The sequence below is a fragment of the Triturus cristatus genome, chromosome 6, assembly GCF_964204655.1.
Source record: "Triturus cristatus chromosome 6, aTriCri1.1, whole genome shotgun sequence".
NCBI lineage: Eukaryota > Metazoa > Chordata > Amphibia > Caudata > Salamandridae > Triturus > Triturus cristatus.
Window position 1 is genome coordinate 99746746 of NC_140589.1, and position 17953 is coordinate 99764698.

At 43.3% G+C, this 17953-nt stretch overlaps 17 non-coding genes across 17 annotated transcripts; all 17 read right to left on the bottom strand.

Moving 5' to 3' along the window:
- Positions 1-33: 33 nt before the first annotated feature.
- On the bottom strand, positions 34-116 carry TRNAL-UAG (transfer RNA leucine (anticodon UAG)). Its single transcript has one exon. It is a non-coding gene; the product is annotated as a tRNA-Leu (tRNA).
- A 2007-nt stretch (positions 117-2123) lies between these two features.
- On the bottom strand, positions 2124-2206 carry TRNAL-UAG (transfer RNA leucine (anticodon UAG)). The gene has a single exon. It is a non-coding gene; the product is annotated as a tRNA-Leu (tRNA).
- A 1293-nt stretch (positions 2207-3499) lies between these two features.
- TRNAL-CAG (transfer RNA leucine (anticodon CAG)) lies at positions 3500-3582 on the bottom strand. Its single transcript has one exon. It is a non-coding gene; the product is annotated as a tRNA-Leu (tRNA).
- Positions 3583-4214: 632 nt separating this feature from the next.
- On the bottom strand, positions 4215-4297 carry TRNAL-UAG (transfer RNA leucine (anticodon UAG)). The gene has a single exon. It is a non-coding gene; the product is annotated as a tRNA-Leu (tRNA).
- A 2000-nt stretch (positions 4298-6297) lies between these two features.
- TRNAL-UAG (transfer RNA leucine (anticodon UAG)) lies at positions 6298-6380 on the bottom strand. The gene has a single exon. It is a non-coding gene; the product is annotated as a tRNA-Leu (tRNA).
- Positions 6381-7673: 1293 nt separating this feature from the next.
- TRNAL-CAG (transfer RNA leucine (anticodon CAG)) lies at positions 7674-7756 on the bottom strand. The gene has a single exon. It is a non-coding gene; the product is annotated as a tRNA-Leu (tRNA).
- A 632-nt stretch (positions 7757-8388) lies between these two features.
- On the bottom strand, positions 8389-8471 carry TRNAL-UAG (transfer RNA leucine (anticodon UAG)). The gene has a single exon. It is a non-coding gene; the product is annotated as a tRNA-Leu (tRNA).
- A 1024-nt stretch (positions 8472-9495) lies between these two features.
- TRNAL-AAG (transfer RNA leucine (anticodon AAG)) lies at positions 9496-9578 on the bottom strand. Its single transcript has one exon. It is a non-coding gene; the product is annotated as a tRNA-Leu (tRNA).
- Positions 9579-9764: 186 nt separating this feature from the next.
- Positions 9765-9847, bottom strand: TRNAL-CAG (transfer RNA leucine (anticodon CAG)). The gene has a single exon. It is a non-coding gene; the product is annotated as a tRNA-Leu (tRNA).
- A 632-nt stretch (positions 9848-10479) lies between these two features.
- TRNAL-UAG (transfer RNA leucine (anticodon UAG)) lies at positions 10480-10562 on the bottom strand. Its single transcript has one exon. It is a non-coding gene; the product is annotated as a tRNA-Leu (tRNA).
- A 1024-nt stretch (positions 10563-11586) lies between these two features.
- On the bottom strand, positions 11587-11669 carry TRNAL-AAG (transfer RNA leucine (anticodon AAG)). The gene has a single exon. It is a non-coding gene; the product is annotated as a tRNA-Leu (tRNA).
- Positions 11670-13944: 2275 nt separating this feature from the next.
- On the bottom strand, positions 13945-14027 carry TRNAL-CAG (transfer RNA leucine (anticodon CAG)). The gene has a single exon. It is a non-coding gene; the product is annotated as a tRNA-Leu (tRNA).
- A 632-nt stretch (positions 14028-14659) lies between these two features.
- On the bottom strand, positions 14660-14742 carry TRNAL-UAG (transfer RNA leucine (anticodon UAG)). The gene has a single exon. It is a non-coding gene; the product is annotated as a tRNA-Leu (tRNA).
- A 1024-nt stretch (positions 14743-15766) lies between these two features.
- On the bottom strand, positions 15767-15849 carry TRNAL-AAG (transfer RNA leucine (anticodon AAG)). Its single transcript has one exon. It is a non-coding gene; the product is annotated as a tRNA-Leu (tRNA).
- A 186-nt stretch (positions 15850-16035) lies between these two features.
- On the bottom strand, positions 16036-16118 carry TRNAL-CAG (transfer RNA leucine (anticodon CAG)). Its single transcript has one exon. It is a non-coding gene; the product is annotated as a tRNA-Leu (tRNA).
- A 632-nt stretch (positions 16119-16750) lies between these two features.
- On the bottom strand, positions 16751-16833 carry TRNAL-UAG (transfer RNA leucine (anticodon UAG)). Its single transcript has one exon. It is a non-coding gene; the product is annotated as a tRNA-Leu (tRNA).
- A 1024-nt stretch (positions 16834-17857) lies between these two features.
- TRNAL-AAG (transfer RNA leucine (anticodon AAG)) lies at positions 17858-17940 on the bottom strand. Its single transcript has one exon. It is a non-coding gene; the product is annotated as a tRNA-Leu (tRNA).
- Positions 17941-17953: the final 13 nt, after the last annotated feature.

Here is a 17953-nt window from a genome sequence, read left to right on the forward strand (position 1 = left end):
ACCTGATAAAGGAGATTAAATCTCCAAAAGGCTTGTCAGAAGTGGGATTCGAACCCACGCCTCCAAAGGAGACTGTGGCCTAAACACAGCACCTTAGACCTCTCGGCCATCCTGACAGTATATGCTTTTAAGAAATGAATAAAAGTTACTCAGAAACGTCTACCTCAATGCATGCCTGAAATAATTTAAACCTTCAAACACAAGGTGCAACTTTATGCACAGGACAATAAACACAGAAGAACACATACGAAAGCACTTTATTTCACAGGTATACAGTTTTCATGCTTTTAGAACACCACATACCTCTCACCAGCTATTTAGGGTCCTGTATCCGACTCACAACATTTCCTTGCCTGCGACCTCTCTCTCTACACAAACAACTACAGCACAGGAAGTAGGAAGGCAATAGGTGGGGCAGTTTATGCAAATTTATGCTGCCAATGTGCCTTGCAGATTCATGCAGGATTTCTAGATCCTTGCTGGATACAAGAGAGTAGGCCTTGTTCCAGATAAACTATCCCTAGCAGGGAAAGTCTGAGCACAGGCACTCTTTTGCTCTTTAGCCCCTGGCCTGGGACTCACCCTCACTTGCTGAGGCGTGAAATTCTGCATACCAACTTTGCACAGAAGGTATGTTTGTGGTTGTTTGGGGATGGGTGGGAGGTCAAGAGCAGGGAAAAGCAGGTCTCCTTCACTACTAGACTACTCTTCTATGCCTCCCTGCCGTTCACTCACTCTGTCTTTGTTTCATTCTCTCCTTCCACAACACTCCTTCTCACTCACTCGCTCTATCACTTGTATTTTTGCCCTTGCTCTGCATTCTATAGTGGAAACATCTCTTGAATGAAGCATCTGAAAATGACGTGACATAAAATTTAAAACCTCCTTATTGGAAACCTAAAACATCACAAGACTTAATGTAACCCATTTCTTTCATAAAAAAGATTTTTAAAGTACCCCACAAAACAAATATAAAACACCACGAGTGCTAGAAGAATATTACATTAACGTTAAAGATAGAATAGGGCAAATGCATTTGCAGTTGAAACTGAAGTTTGGTATTTATTCAGATATTATTTACATTGCCAATTTTTAGCTGAGATTCTAAAGGAACTGAGAGAGAAAATGGAATTCAAGTTTTGTCAGAAGTGGGATTCGAACCCACGCCTCCAGGAGAGACTGCGGCCTTAACGCAGCACCTTAGACCACTCGGCCATCCTGAACCCATGCTGCTTTTTCATCTAAAGGGTGAGAAAGATATTAGGAACCAAAAAATGCACAGAGCTGAGGGCAATAGTGGCTAGAGGAAGAAAAAACTCACTGCACTCTTCCAAGAAGACAATCCTATAAGCCACTGCGAGGGAAATGATCATATTTCTCAAGAAAATAATTAGAGTAAACACAGGACTGTCAGAAGTGGGATTTGAACCCATGCCTCCAGAGGAGACTGCGACCTGAACGCAGCGCCTTAGACCACTCGGCCATCCTGACTTGCTTTCCCAGCATCTTCCAGAGGCCAGACAGCCATGCACGTGAGGTACTGAAAAGGAATGCCCTCAATTTATTTATCCTATTATATGCACTTCCAACAGATCTTTGAACAATCTGTACAGAGCAGGACCTATGGAGAACTCTTTAGAACTTTGAGGCGAACAAAGAGAAAGTGCTATTCACCAGCCACTTGAACGGCTCAAAGCTGCTTTGAAATTGAGACAATAGCCACCTCTTGGCTGGCTAAAGCAATTTCAACAAGGGATCTCAAAGTCACAACATAGGGTGGAGTATGCAAATTTAAGCAGCCCCTGATCAAAGCCCTGAGGAAATTGCTGTAAGTGTGCTGGAGTCCAGTTGTCTACCAGATGAATGGCATTCTTCCAAATTTGCAGGGCCCGTCTGGCCAGGGCATACAAGAGCATGACTCTTCCAGATGACCTCTTACATGGGTCCTATGCTCATTTGGTAAGGATTGCGCTTTGTCAGCAAGACGTTATAGAACCTAAATATATGAGAAACCCCATCTCTCTTGACAAGAGGAGAACGGAATAACGTGCCAAGTGAAGACCAACAGATGCAACTTCCATCAGATGTTAACCTGATAAAGGAGATTAAATCTCCAAAAGGCATGTCAGAAGTGGGATTCGAACCCACGCCTCCAAAGGAGACTGTGGCCTAAACACAGCGCCTTAGACCTCTCGGCCATCCTGACAGTATAGGCTTTTAAGAAATGAATAAAAGTTACTCAGAAACGTCTACCTCCATGCAAGCCTGAAATAATTTAAACCTTCAAACACAAGGTGCAACTTTATGCACAGGACAATAAACACAGAAGAACACATACGAAAGCACTTTATTTCACAGGTATACAGTTTTCATGCTTTTAGAACACCACATACCTCTCACCAGCTATTTAGGGTCCTGTATCCGACTCACAACATTTCCTTGCCTGCGACCTCTCTCTCTACACAAACAACTACAGCACAGGAAGTAGGAAGGCAATAGGTGGGGCAGTTTATGCAAATTTATGCTGCCAATGTGCCTTGCAGATTCATGCAGGATTTCTAGATCCTTGCTGGATACAAGAGAGTAGGCCTTGTTCCAGATAAACTATCCCTAGCAGGGAAAGTCTGAGCACAGGCACTCTTTTGCTCTTTAGCCCCTGGCCTGGGACTCACCCTCACTTGCTGAGGCGTGAAATTCTGCATACCAACTTTGCACAGAAGGTATGTTTGTGGTTGTTTGGGGATGGGTGGGAGGTCAAGAGCAGGGAAAAGCAGGTCTCCTTCACTACTAGACTACTCTTCTATGTCTCCCTGCCGTTCACTCACTCTGTCTTTGTTTCATTCTCTCCTTCCACAACACTCCTTCTCACTCACTCGCTCTATCACTTGTATTTTTGCCCTTGCTCTGCATTCTATAGTGGAAACATCTCTTGAATGAAGCATCTGAAAATGACGTGACATAAAATTTAAAACCTCCTTATTGGAAACCTAAAACATCACAAGACTTAATGTAACCCATTTCTTTCATAAAAAAGATTTTTAAAGTACCCCACAAAAGAAATATAAAACACCACGAGTGCTAGAAGAATATTACATTAACGTTAAAGATAGAATAGGGCAAATGCATTTGCAGTTGAAACTGAAGTTTGGTACTTATTCAGATATTATTTACATTGCCAATTTTTAGCTGAGATTCTAAAGGAACTGAGAGAGAAAATGGAATTCAAGTTTTGTCAGAAGTGGGATTAGAACCCACACCTCCAGGAGAGACTGCGGCCTTAACGCAGCGCCGTAGACCACTCGGCCATCCTGACCCCATGCTGCTTTTTCATCTAAAGGGTGAGAAAGATATTAGGAACCAAAAAATGCACAGAGCTTAGGCCAATAGTGGCTAGAGCAAGAAAAAAACTCACTGCACTCTTCCAAGAAGACAATCCTATAAGCCACTGCGAGGGAAATGATCATATTTCTCAAGAAAAAAATTAGAGTAAACACAGGACTGTCAGAAGTGGGATTTGAACCCACGCCTCCAGAGGAGACTGCGACCTGAACACAGCGCCTTAGACCACTCGGCCATCCTGACTTGCTTTCCCAGCATCTTCCAGAGGCCAGACAGCCATGCAGGTGAGGTACTGAAAAGGAAAGCCCTCAATTTATTTATCCTATTATATGCACTTCCAACAGATCTTTGAACACTCTGTACAGAGCAGGACCTATGGAGAACTCTTTAGAACTTTGAGGCGAACAAAGAGAAAGTGCTATTCACCAGCCACTTGAACGGCTCAAAGCTGCTTTGAAATTGAGACAATAGCCACCTCTTGGCTGGCTAAAGCAATTTCAACAAGGGATCTCAAAGTCACAACATAGGGTGGAGTATGCAAATTTAAGCAGCCCCTGATCAAAGCCCTGAGGAAATTGCTGTAAGTGTGCTGGAGTCCAGTTGTCTACCAGATGAATGGCATTCTTCCAAATTTGCTGGGCCCGTCTGGCCAGGGCATACAAGAGCATGACTCTTCCAGATGACCTCTTACATGGGTCCTATGCTCATTTGGTAAGGATTGCGCTTTGTCAGCAAGACGTTATAGAACCTAAATATATGAGAAACCCCATCTCTCTTGACAAGAGGAGAACGGAATAACGTGCCAAGTGAAGACCAACAGATGCAACTTCCATCAGATGTTAACCTGATAAAGGAGATTAAATCTCCAAAAGGCATGTCAGAAGTGGGATTCGAACCCACGCCTCCAAAGGAGACTGTGGCCTAAACACAGCGCCTTAGACCTCTCGGCCATCCTGACAGTATATGCTTTTAAGAAATTAATAAAAGTTACTCAGAAACGTCTACCTCAATGCAAGCCTGAAATAATTTAAACCTTCAAACACAAGGTGCAACTTTATGCACAGGACAATAAACACAGAAGAACACATACGAAAGCACTTTATTTCACAGGTATACAGTTTTCATGCTTTTAGAACACCACATACCTCTCACCAGCTATTTAGGGTCCTGTATCCGACTCACAACATTTCCTTGCCTGCGACCTCTCTCTCTACACAAACAACTACAGCACAGGAAGTAGGAAGGCAATAGGTGGGGCAGTTTATGCAAATTTATGCTGCCAATGTGCCTTGCAGATTCATGCAGGATTTCTAGATCCTTGCTGGATACAAGAGAGTAGGCCTTGTTCCAGATAAACTATCCCTAGCAGGGAAAGTCTGAGCACAGGCACTCTTTTGCTCTTTAGCCCCTGGCCTGGGACTCACCCTCACTTGCTGAGGCGTGAAATTCTGCATACCAACTTTGCACAGAAGGTATGTTTGTGGTTGTTTGGGGATGGGTGGGAGGTCAAGAGCAGGGAAAAGCAGATCTCCTTGACTACTCTTCTATGCCTCCCTGCCGTTCACTCCCTCTGTCTTTGTTTCATTCTCTCCTTCCACAACACTCCTTCTCACTCACTCGCTCTATCACTTGTATTTTTGCCCTTGCTCTGCATTCTATAGTGGAAACATCTCTTGAATGAAGCATCTGAAAATGATGTGACATAAAATTTAAAACCTCCTTATTGGAAACCTAAAACATCACAAGACTTAATGTAACCCATTTCTTTCATAAAAAAGATTTTTAAAGTACCCCACAAAAGAAATATAAAACACCACGAGTGCTAGAAGAATATTACATTAACGTTAAAGATAGAATAGGGCAAATGCATTTGCAGTTGAAACTGAAGTTTGGTACTTATTCAGATATTATTTACATTGCCAATTTTTAGCTGAGATTCTAAAGGAACTGAGAGAGAAAATGGAATTCAAGTTTTGTCAGAAGTGGGATTCGAACCCACGCCTCCAGGAGAGACTGCGGCCTTAACGCAGCTCCTTAGACCACTCGGCCATCCTGACCCCATGCTGCTTTTTCATCTAAAGGGTGAGAAAGATATTAGGAACCAAAAAATGCACAGAGCTTAGGCCAATAGTGGCTAGAGCAAGAAAAAAACTCACTGCACTCTTCCAAGAAGACAATCCTATAAGCCACTGCGAGGGAAATGATCATATTTCTCAAGAAAATAATTAGAGTAAACACAGGACTGTCAGAAGTGGGATTTGAAACCACGCCTCCAGAGGAGACTGCGACCTGAACGCAGCGCCTTAGACCACTCGGCCATCCTGACTTGCTTTCCCAGCATCTTCCAGAGCCCAGACAGCCATGCAGGTGAGGTACTGAAAAGGAATGCCCTCAATTTATTTATCCTATTATATGCACTTCCAACAGATCTTTGAACAATCTGTACAGAGCAGGACCTATGGAGAACTCTTTAGAACTTTGAGGCGAACAAAGAGAAAGTGCTATTCACCAGCCACTTGAACGGCTCAAAGCTGCTTTGAAATTGAGACAATAGCCACCTCTTGGCTGGCTAAAGCAATTTCAACAAGGGATCTCAAAGTCACAACATAGGGTGGAGTATGCAAATTTAAGCAGCCCCTGATCAAAGCCCTGAGGAAATTGCTGTAAGTGTGCTGGAGTCCAGTTGTCTACCAGATGCATGGCATTCTTCCAAATTTGCAGGGCCCGTCTGGCCAGGGCATACAAGAGCATGACTCTTCCAGATGACCTCTTACATGGGTCCTATGCTCATTTGGTAAGGATTGCGCTTTGTCAGCAAGACGTTATAGAACCTAAATATATGAGAAACCCCATCTCTCTTGACAAGAGGAGAACGGAATAACGTGCCAAGTGAAGACCAACAGATGCAACTTCCATCAGATGTTAACCTGATAAAGGAGATTAAATCTCCAAAAGGCATGTCAGAAGTGGGATTCGAACCCACGCCTCCAAAGGAGACTGTGGCCTAAACACAGCGCCTTAGACCTCTCGGCCATCCTGACAGTATAGGCTTTTAAGAAATGAATAAAAGTTACTCAGAAACGTCTACCTCCATGCAAGCCTGAAATAATTTAAACCTTCAAACACAAGGTGCAACTTTATGCACAGGACAATAAACACAGAAGAACACATACGAAAGCACTTTATTTCACAGGTATACAGTTTTCATGCTTTTAGAACACCACATACCTCTCACCAGCTATTTAGGGTCCTGTATCCGACTCACAACATTTCCTTGCCTGCGACCTCTCTCTCTACACAAACAACTACAGCACAGGAAGTAGGAAGGCAATAGGTGGGGCAGTTTATGCAAATTTATGCTGCCAATGTGCCTTGCAGATTCATGCAGGATTTCTAGATCCTTGCTGGATACAAGAGAGTAGGCCTTGTTCCAGATAAACTATCCCTAGCAGGGAAAGTCTGAGCACAGGCACTCTTTTGCTCTTTAGCCCCTGGCCTGGGACTCACCCTCACTTGCTGAGGCGTGAAATTCTGCATACTAACTTTGCACAGAAGGTATGTTTGTGGTTGTTTGGGGATGGGTGGGAGGTCAAGAGCAGGTAAAAGCAGGTCTCCTTCACTACTAGACTACTCTTCTATGCCTCCCTGCCGTTCACTCACTCTGTCTTTGTTTCATTCTCTCCTTCCACAACACTCCTTCTCACTCACTCGCTCTATCACTTGTATTTTTGCCCTTGCTCTGCATTCTATAGTGGAAACATCTCTTGAATGAAGCATCTGAAAATGACGTGACATAAAATTTAAAACCTCCTTATTGGAAACCTAAAACATCACAAGACTTAATGTAACCCATTTCTTTCATAAAAAAGATTTTTAAAGTACCCCACAAAACAAATATAAAACACCACGAGTGCTAGAAGAATATTACATTAACGTTAAAGATAGAATAGGGCAAATTCATTTGCAGTTGAAACTGAAGTTTGGTACTTATTCAGATATTGTTTACATTGCCAATTTTTAGCTGAGATTCTAAAGGAACTGAGAGAGAAAATGGAATTCAAGTTTTGTCAGAAGTGGGATTAGTACCCACACCTCCAGGAGAGACTGCGGCCTTAACGCAGCGCCTTAGACCACTCGGCCATCCTGACCCCATGCTGCTTTTTCATCTAAAGGGTGAGAAAGATATTAGGAACCAAAAAATGCACAGAGCTTAGGCCAATAGTGGCTAGAGCAAGAAAAAAACTCACTGCACTCTTCCAAGAAGACAATCCTATAAGCCACTGCGAGGGAAATGATCATATTTCTCAAGAAAAAAATTAGAGTAAACACAGGACTGTCAGAAGTGGGATTTGAACCCACGCCTCCAGAGGAGACTGCGACCTGAACACAGCACCTTAGACCACTCGGCCATCCTGACTTGCTTTCCCAGCATCTTCCAGAGGCCAGACAGCCATGCAGGTGAGGTACTGAAAAGGAATGCCCTCAATTTATTTATCCTATTATATGCACTTCCAACAGATCTTTGAACAATCTGTACAGAGCAGGACCTATGGAGAACTCTTTAGAACTTTGAGGCGAACAAAGAGAAAGTGCTATTCACCAGCCACTTGAACGGCTCAAAGCTGCTTTGAAATTGAGACAATAGCCACCTCTTGGCTGGCTAAAGCAATTTCAACAAGGGATCTCAAAGTCACAACATAGGGTGGAGTATGCAAATTTAAGCAGCCCCTGATCAAAGCCCTGAGGAAATTGCTGTAAGTGTGCTGGAGTCCAGTTGTCTACCAAATGAATGGCATTCTTCCAAATTTGCTGGGCCCGTCTGGCCAGGGCATACAAGAGCATGACTCTTCCAGATGACCTCTTACATGGGTCCTATGCTCATTTGGTAAGGATTGCGCTTTGTCAGCAAGACGTTATAGAACCTAAATATATGAGAAACCCCATCTCTCTTGACAAGAGGAGAACGGAATAACGTGCCAAGTGAAGACCAACAGATGCAACTTCCATCAGATGTTAACCTGATAAAGGAGATTAAATCTCCAAAAGGCATGTCAGAAGTGGGATTCGAACCCACGCCTCCAAAGGAGACTGTGGCCTAAACACAGCGCCTTAGACCTCTCGGCCATCCTGACAGTATAGGCTTTTAAGAAATGAATAAAAGTTACTCAGAAACGTCTCCCTCCATGCAAGCCTGAAATAATTTAAACATTCAAACACAAGGTGCAACTTTATGCACAGGACAATAAACACAGAAGAACACATACGAAAGCACTTTATTTCACAGGTATACAGTTTTCATGCTTTTAGAACACCACATACCTCTCACCAGCTATTTAGGGTCCTGTATCCGACTCACAACATTTCCTTGCCTGCGACCTCTCTCTCTACACAAACAACTACAGCACAGGAAGTAGGAAGGCAATAGGAGGGGCAGTTTATGCAAATTTATGCTGCCAATGTGCCTTGCAGATTCATGCAGGATTTCTAGATCCTTGCTGGATACAAGAGAGTAGGCCTTGTTCCAGATAAACTATCCCTAGCAGGGAAAGTCTGAGCACAGGCACTCTTTTGCTCTTTAGCCCCTGGCCTGGGACTCACCCTCACTTGCTGAGGCGTGAAATTCTGCATACCAACTTTGCACAGAAGGTATGTTTGTGGTTGTTTGGGGATGGGTGGGAGGTCAAGAGCAGGGAAAAGCAGGTCTCCTTCACTACTAGACTCCTCTTCTATGCCTCCCTGCCATTCACTCACTCTGTCTTTGTTTCATTCTCTCCTTCCACAACACTCCTTCTCACTCACTCGCTCTATCACTTGTATTTTTGCCCTTGCTCTTCATTCTATAGTGGAAACATCTCTTGAATGAAGCATCTGAAAATGACGTGACATAAAATTTAAAACCTCCTTATTGGAAACCTACAACATCACAAGACTTAATGTAACCCATTTCTTTCATAAAAAAGATTTTTAAAGTACCCCACAAAACAAATATAAAACACCAGGAGTGCTAGAAGAATATTACATTAACGTTAAAGATAGAATAGGGCAAATGCATTTGCAGTTGAAAATGAAATTTGGTACTTATTCAGATATTATTTACATTGCCAATTTTTAGCTGAGATTCTAAAGGAACTGAGAGAGAAAATGGAATTCAAGTTTTGTCAGAAGTGGGATTCGAACCCACGCCTCCAGGAGAGACTGCGGCCTTAACGCAGTGCCTTAGACCACTCGGCCATCCTGACCCCATGCTGCTTTTTCATCGAAAGGGTGAGAAAGATATTAGGAACCAAAAAATGCACAGAGCTTAGGCCAATAGTGGCTAGAGCAAGAAAAAAACTCACTGCACTCTTCCAAGAAGACAATCCTTTAAGCCACTGCGAGGGAAATGATCATATTTCTCAAGAAAAAAATTAGAGTAAACACAGGACTGTCAGAAGTGGGATTTGAACCCACGCCTCCAGAGGAGACTGCGACCTGAACGCAGCGCCTTAGACCACTCGGCCATCCTGACTTGCTTACCAAGCATCTTCCAGAGGCCAGACAGCCATGCTGGTGAGGTACTGAAAAGGAATGCCCTCAATTTATTTATCCTATTATATGCACTTCCAACAGATCTTTGAACAATCTGTACAGAGCAGGACCTATGGAGAACTCTTTAGAACTTTGAGGCGAACAAAGAGAAAGTGCTATTCACCAGCCACTTGAACGGCTCAAAGCTGCTTTGAAATTGAGACAATAGCCACCTCTTGGCTGGCTAAAGCAATTTCAACAAGGGATCTCAAAGTCACAACATAGGGTGGAGTATGCAAATTTAAGCAGCCCCTGATCAAAGCCCTGAGGAAATTGCTGTAAGTGTGCTGGAGTCCAGTTGTCTACCAGATGAATGGCATTCTTCCAAATTTGCTGGGCCCGTCTGGCCAGGGCATACAAGAGCATGACTCTTCCAGATGACCTCTTACATGGGTCCTATGCTCATTTGGTAAGGATTGCGCTTTGTCAGCAAGACGTTATAGAACCTAAATATATGAGAAACCCCATCTCTCTTGACAAGAGGAGAACGGAATAACGTGCCAAGTGAAGACCAACAGATGCAACTTCCATCAGATGTTAACCTGATAAAGGAGATTAAATCTCCAAAAGGCATGTCAGAAGTGGGATTCGAACCCACGCCTCCAAAGGAGACTGTGGCCTAAACACAGCGCCTTAGACCTCTCGGCCATCCTGACAGTATATGCTTTTAAGAAATGAATAAAAGTTACTCAGAAACGTCTACCTCAATGCAAGCCTGAAATAATTTAAACCTTCAAACACAAGGTGCAACTTTATGCACAGGACAATAAACACAGAAGAACACATACGAAAGCACTTTATTTCACAGGTATACAGTTTTCATGCTTTTAGAACACCACATACCTCTCACCAGCTATTTAGGGTTCTGTATCCGACTCACAACATTTCCTTGCCTGCGACCTCTCTCTCTACACAAACAACTACAGCACAGGAAGTAGGAAGGCAATAGGTGGGGCAGTTTATGCAAATTTATGCTGCCAATGTGCCTTGCAGATTCATGCAGGATTTCTAGATCCTTGCTGGATACAAGAGAGTAGGCCTTGTTCTAGATAAACTATCCCTAGCAGGGAAAGTCTGAGCACAGGCACTCTTTTGCTCTTTAGCCCCTGGCCTGGGACTCACCCTCACTTGCTGAGGCGTGAAATTCTGCATACCAACTTTGCACAGAAGGTATGTTTGTGGTTGTTTGGGGATGGGTGGGAGGTCAAGAGCAGGGAAAAGCAGGTCTCCTTCACTACTAGACTCCTCTTCTATGCCTCCCTGCCGTTCACTCACTCTGCCTTTGTTTCATTCTCTCCTTCCACAACACTCCTTCTCACTCACTCACTCTATCACTTGTATTTTTGCCCTTGCTCTGCATTCTATAGTGGAAACATCTCTTGAATGAAGCATCTGAAAATGACGTGACATAAAATTTAAAACCTCCTTATTGGAAACCTAAAACATCACAAGACTTAATGTAACCCATTTCTTTCATAAAAAAGATTTTTAAAGTACCCCACAAAACAAATATAAAACACCACGAGTGCTAGAAGAATATTACATTAACGTTAAAGATAGAATAGGGCATATGCATTTGCAGTTGAAACTGAAATTTGGTACTTATTCAGATATTATTTACATTGCCAATTTTTAGCTGAGATTCTAAAGGAACTGAGAGAGAAAATGGAATTCAAGTTTTGTCAGAAGTGGGATTTGAACCCACGCCTCCAGGAGAGACTGCGGCCTTAACGCAGCGCCTTAGACCACTCGGCCATCCTGACCCCATGCTGCTTTTTCATCGAAAGGGTGAGAAAGATATTAGGAACCAAAAAATGCACAGAGCTTAGGCCAATAGTGGCTAGAGCAAGAAAAATACTCACTGCACTCTTCCAAGAAGACAATCCTATAAGCCACTGCGAGGGAAATGATCATATTTCTCAAGAAAAAAATTAGAGTAAACACAGGACTGTCAGAAGTGGGATTTGAACCCACGCCTCCAGAGGAGACTGCGACCTGAAGGCAGCGCCTTAGACCACTCGGCCATCCTGACTTGCTTTCCCAGCATCTTCCAGAGGCCAGACAGCCATGCAGGTGAGGTACTGAAAAGGAATGCCCTCAATTTATTTATCCTATTATATGCACTTCCAACAGATCTTTGAACAATCTGTACAGCAGGACCTATGGAGAACTCTTTAGAACTTTGAGGCGAACAAAGAGAAAGTGCTATTCACCAGCCACTTGAACGGCTCAAAGCTGCTTTGAAATTGAGACAATAGCCACCTCTTGGCTGGCTAAAGCAATTTCAACAAGGGATCTCAAAGTCACAACATAGGGTGGAGTATGCAAATTTAAGCAGCCCCTGATCAAAGCCCTAAGGAAATTGCTGTAAGTGTGCTGGAGTCCAGTTGTCTACCAGATGCATGGCATTCTTCCAAATTTTCAGGGCCCGTCTGGCCAGGGCATACAAGAGCATGACTCTTCCAGATGACCTCTTACATGGGTCCTATGCTCATTTGGTAAGGATTGCGCTTTGTCAGCAAGACGTTATAGAACCTAAATATATGAGAAACCCCATCTCTCTTGACAAGAGGAGAACGGAATAACGTGCCAGGTGAAGACCAACAGATGCAACTTCCATCAGATGTTAACCTGATAAAGGAGATTAAATCTCCAAAAGGAATGTCAGAAGTGGAATTCAAACCCACGCCTCCAAAGGAGACTGTGGCCTAAACACAGCGCCTTAGACCTCTCGGCCATCCTGACAGTATATGCTTTTAAGAAATGAATAAAAGTTACTCAGAAACGTCTACCTCAATGCAAGCCTGAAATAATTTAAACCTTCAAACACAAGGTGCAACTTTATGCACAGGACAATAAACACAGAAGAACACATACGAAAGCACTTTATTTCACAGGTATACAGTTTTCATGCTTTTAGAACACCACATACCTCTCACCAGCTATTTAGGGTCCTGTATCCGACTCACAACATTTCCTTGCCTGCGACCTCTCTCTCTACACAAACAACTACAGCACAGGAAGTAGGAAGGCAATAGGTGGGGCAGTTTATGCAAATTTATGCTGCCAATGTGCCTTGCAGATTCATGCAGGATTTCTAGATCCTTGCTGGATACAAGAGAGTAGGCCTTGTTCTAGATAAACTATCCCTAGCAGGGAAAGTCTGAGCACAGGCACTCTTTTGCTCTTTAGCCCCTGGCCTGGGACTCACCCTCACTTGCTGAGGCGTGAAATTCTGCATACCAACTTTGCACAGAAGGTATGTTTGTGGTTGTTTGGGGATGGGTGGGAGGTCAAGAGCAGGGAAAAGCAGGTCTCCTTCACTACTAGACTCCTCTTCTATGCCTCCCTGCCGTTCACTCACTCTGTCTTTGTTTCATTCTCTCCTTCCACAACACTCCTTCTCACTCACTCGCTCTATCACTTGTATTTTTGCCCTTGCTCTGCATTCTATAGTGGAAACATCTCTTGAATGAAGCATCTGAAAATGACGTGACATAAAATTTAAAACCTCCTTATTGGAAACCTAAAACATCACAAGACTTAATGTAACCCATTTCTTTCATAAAAAAGATTTTTAAAGTACCCCACAAAACAAATATAAAACACCACGAGTGCTAGAAGAATATTACATTAATGTTAAAGATAGAATAGGGCAAATGCATTTGCAGTTGAAACTGAAGTTTGGTACTTATTCAGATATTATTTACATTGCCAATTTTTAGCTGAGATTCTAAAGGAACTGAGAGAGAAAATGGAATTCAAGTTTTGTCAGAAGTGGGATTCGAACCCATGCCTCCAGGAGAGACTGCAGCCTTAACGCAGCACCTTAGACCACTCGGCCATCCTGACCCCATGCTGCTTTGTCATCTAAAGGGTGAGAAAGATATTAGGAATCAAAAAATGCACAGAGCTTAGGCCAATAGTGGCTAGGGCAAGAAAAAAACTCACTGCACTCTTCCAAGAAGACAATCCTATAAGCCACTGCGAGGGAAATGATCATATTTCTCAAGAAAAAAATTAGAGTAAACACAGGACTGTCAGAAGTGGGATTTGAACCCACGCCTCCAGAGGAGACTGCGACCTGAACGCAGCGCCTTAGACCACTCGGCCATCCTGACTTGCTTTCCCAGCATCTTCCAGAGGCCAGACAGCCATGCAGGTAAGGTACTGAAAAGGAATGCCCTCAATTTATTTATCCTATTATATGCACTTCCAACAGATCTTTGAACAATCTGTACAGAGCAGGACCTATGGAGAACTCTTTAGAACTTTGAGGCGAACAAAGAGAAAGTGCTATTCACCAGCCACTTGAATGGCTCAAAGCTGCTTTGAAATTGAGACAATAGCCACCTCTTGGCTGGCTAAAGCAATTTCAACAAGGGATCTCAAAGTCACAACATAGGGTGGAGTATGCAAATTTAAGCAGCCCCTGATCAAAGCCCTAAGGAAATTGCTGTAAGTGTGCTGGAGTCCAGTTGTCTACCAGATGCATGGCATTCTTCCAAATTTGCAGGGCCCGTCTGGCCAGGGCATACAAGAGCATGACTCTTCCAGATGACCTCTTACATGGGTCCTATGCTCATTTGGTAAGGATTGCGCTTTGTCAGCAAGACGTTATAGAACCTAAATATATGAGAAACCCCATCTCTCTTGACAAGAGGAGAACGGAATAACGTGCCAGGTGAAGACCAACAGATGCAACTTCCATCAGATGTTAACCTGATAAAGGAGATTAAATCTCCAAAAGGCATGTCAGAAGTGGGATTCGAACCCACGCCTCCAAAGGAGACTGTGGCCTAAACACAGCACCTTAGACCTCTCGGCCATCCTGACAGTATAGGCTTTTAAGAAATGAATAAAAGTTACTCAGAAACGTCTACCTCCATGCAAGCCTGAAATAATTTAAACCTTCAAACACAAGGTGCAACTTTATGCACAGGACAATAAACACAGAAGAACACGTACGAAAGCACTTTATTTCACAGGTATACAGTTTTCATGCTTTTAGAACACCACATACCTCTCACCAGCTATTTAGGGTCCTGTATCCGACTCACAACATTTCCTTGCCTGCGACCTCTCTCTCTACACAAACAACTACAGCACAGGAAGTAGGAAGGCAAAAGGTGGGGCAGTTTATGCAAATTTATGCTGCCAATGTGCCTTGCAGATTCATGCAGGATTTCTAGATCCTTGCTGGATACAAGAGAGAAGGACTTGTTCCAGATAAACTATCCCTAGCAGGGAAAGTCTGAGCACAGGCACTCTTTTGCTCTTTAGCCCCTGGCCTGGGACTCACCCTCACTTGCTGAGGCGTGAAAATCTGCATACCAACTTTGCACAGAAGGTATGTTTGTGGTTGTTTGGGGATGGGTGGGAGGTCAAGAGCAGGGAAAAGCAGGTCTCCTTCACTACTAGACTCCTCTTCTATGCCACCCTGCCATTCACTCACTCTGTCTTTGTTTCATTCTCTCCTTCCACAACACTCCTTCTCACTCACTCACTCTATCACTTGTATTTTTGCCCTTGCTCTGCATTCTATAGTGGAAACAGCTCTTGAATGAAGCATCTGAAAATGACGTGACATAAAATTTAAAACCTCCTTATTGGAAACCTAAAACATCACAAGACTTAATGTAACCCATTTCTTTCATAAAAAAGATTTTTAAAGTACCCCACAAAAGAAATATAAAACACCACGAGTGCTAGAAGAATATTACATTAACGTTAAAGATAGACTAGGGCAAATGCATTTGCAGTTGAAACTGAAGTTTGGTACTTATTCAGATATTATTTACATTGCCAATTTTTAGCTGAGATTCTAAAGGAACTGAGAGAGAAAATGGAATTCAAGTTTTGTCAGAAGTGGGATTCGAACCCACGCCTCCAGGAGAGACTGCGGCCTTAACGCAGCGCCTTAGACCACTCGGCCATCCTGACCCCATGCTGCTTTTTCATCTAAAGGGTGAGAAAGATATTAGGAACCAAAAAATGCACAGAGCTGAGGGCAATAGTGGCTAGAGCAAGAAAAAAACTCACTGCACTCTTCCAAGAAGACAATCCTATAAGCCACTGCGAGGGAAATGATCATATTTCTCAAGAAAAAAATTAGAGTAAACACAGGACTGTCAGAAGTGGGATTTGAACCCACGCCTCCAGAGGAGACTGCGACCTGAACGCAGCGCCTTAGACCACTCGGCCATCCTGACTTGCTTTCCCAGCATCTTCCAGAGGCCAGACAGCCATGCAGGTGAGGTACTGAAAAGGAATGCCCTCAATTTATTTATCCTATTATATGCACTTCCAACAGATCTTTGAACAATCTGTACAGAGCAGGACCTATGGAGAACTCTTTAGAACTTTGAGGCGAACAAAGAGAAAGTGCTATTCACCAGCCACTTGAACGGCTCAAAGCTGCTTTGAAATTGAGACAATAGCCACCTCTTGGCTGGCTAAAGCAAGTTCAACAAGGGATCTCAAAGTCACAACATAGGGTGGAGTATCTAAATTTTAGCAGCCCCTGATCAAAGCCCTAAGGAAATTGCTGTAAGTGTGCTGGAGTCCAGTTGTCTACCAGATGCATGGCATTCTTCCAAATTTGCAGGGCCCGTCTGGCCAGGGCATACAAGAGCATGACTATTCCAGATGACCTCTTACATGGGTCCTATGCTCATTTGGTAAGGATTGCGCTTTGTCAGCAAGACGTTATAGAACCTAAATATATGAGAAACCCCATCTCTCTTGACAAGAGGAGAACGGAATAACGTGCGAAGTGAAGACCAACAGATGCAACTTCCATCAGATGTTAACCTGATAAAGGAGATTAAATCTCCAAAAGGCATGTCAGAAGTGGGATTCGAACCCACGCCTCCAAAGGAGACTGTGGCCTAAACACAGCGCCTTAGACCTCTCGGCCATCCTGACAGTATAGGCTTTTAAGAAATGAATAAAAGTTACTCAGAAACGTCTACCTCCATACAAGCCTGAAATAATTTAAACCTTCAAACACAAGGTGCAACTTTATGCACAGGACAATAAACACAGAAGAACACATACGAAAGCACTTTATTTCACAGGTATACAGTTTTCATGCTTTTAGAACACCACATACCTCTCACCAGCTATTTAGGGTCCTGTTTCCGACTCACAACATTTCCTTGCCTGGGACCTCTCTCTCTACACAAACAACTACAGCACAGGAAGTAGGAAGGCAATAGGTGGGGCAGTTTATGCAAATTTATGCTGCCAATGTGCCTTGCAGATTCATGCAGGATTTCTAGATCCTTGCTGGATACAAGAGAGTAGGCCTTGTTCCAGATAAACTATCCCTAGCAGGGAAAGTCTGAGCACAGGCACTCTTTTGCTCTTTAGCCCCTGGCCTGGGACTCACCCTCACTTGCTGAGGCATGAAATTCTGCATACCAACTTTGCACAGAAGGTATGTTTGTGGTTGTTTGGGGATGGGTGGGAGGTCAAGAGCAGGGAAAAGCAGGTCTCCTTCACTACTAGACTACTCTTCTATGCCTCCCTGCCGTTCACTCACTCTGTCTTTGTTTCATTCTCTCCTTCCACAACACTCCTTCTCACTCACTCGCTCTATCACTTGTATTTTTGCCCTTGCTCTGCATTCTATAGTGGAAACATCTCTTGAATGAAGCATCTGAAAATGACGTGACATAAAATTTAAAACCTCCTTATTGGAAACCTAAAACATCACAAGACTTAATGTAACCCATTTCTTTCATAAAAAAGATTTTTAAAGTACCCCACAAAACAAATATAAAACACCACGAGTGCTAGAAGAATATTACATTAACGTTAAAGATAGAATAGGGCAAATGCATTTGCAGTTGAAACTGAAGTTTGGTACTTATTCAGATATTATTTACATTGCCAATTTTTAGCTGAGATTCTAAAGGAACTGAGAGAGAAAATGGAATTCAAGTTTTGTCAGAAGTGGGATTCGAACCCACGCCTCCAGGAGAGACTGCGGCCTTAACGCAGCGCCTTAGACCACTCGGCCATCCTGACCCCATGCTGCTTT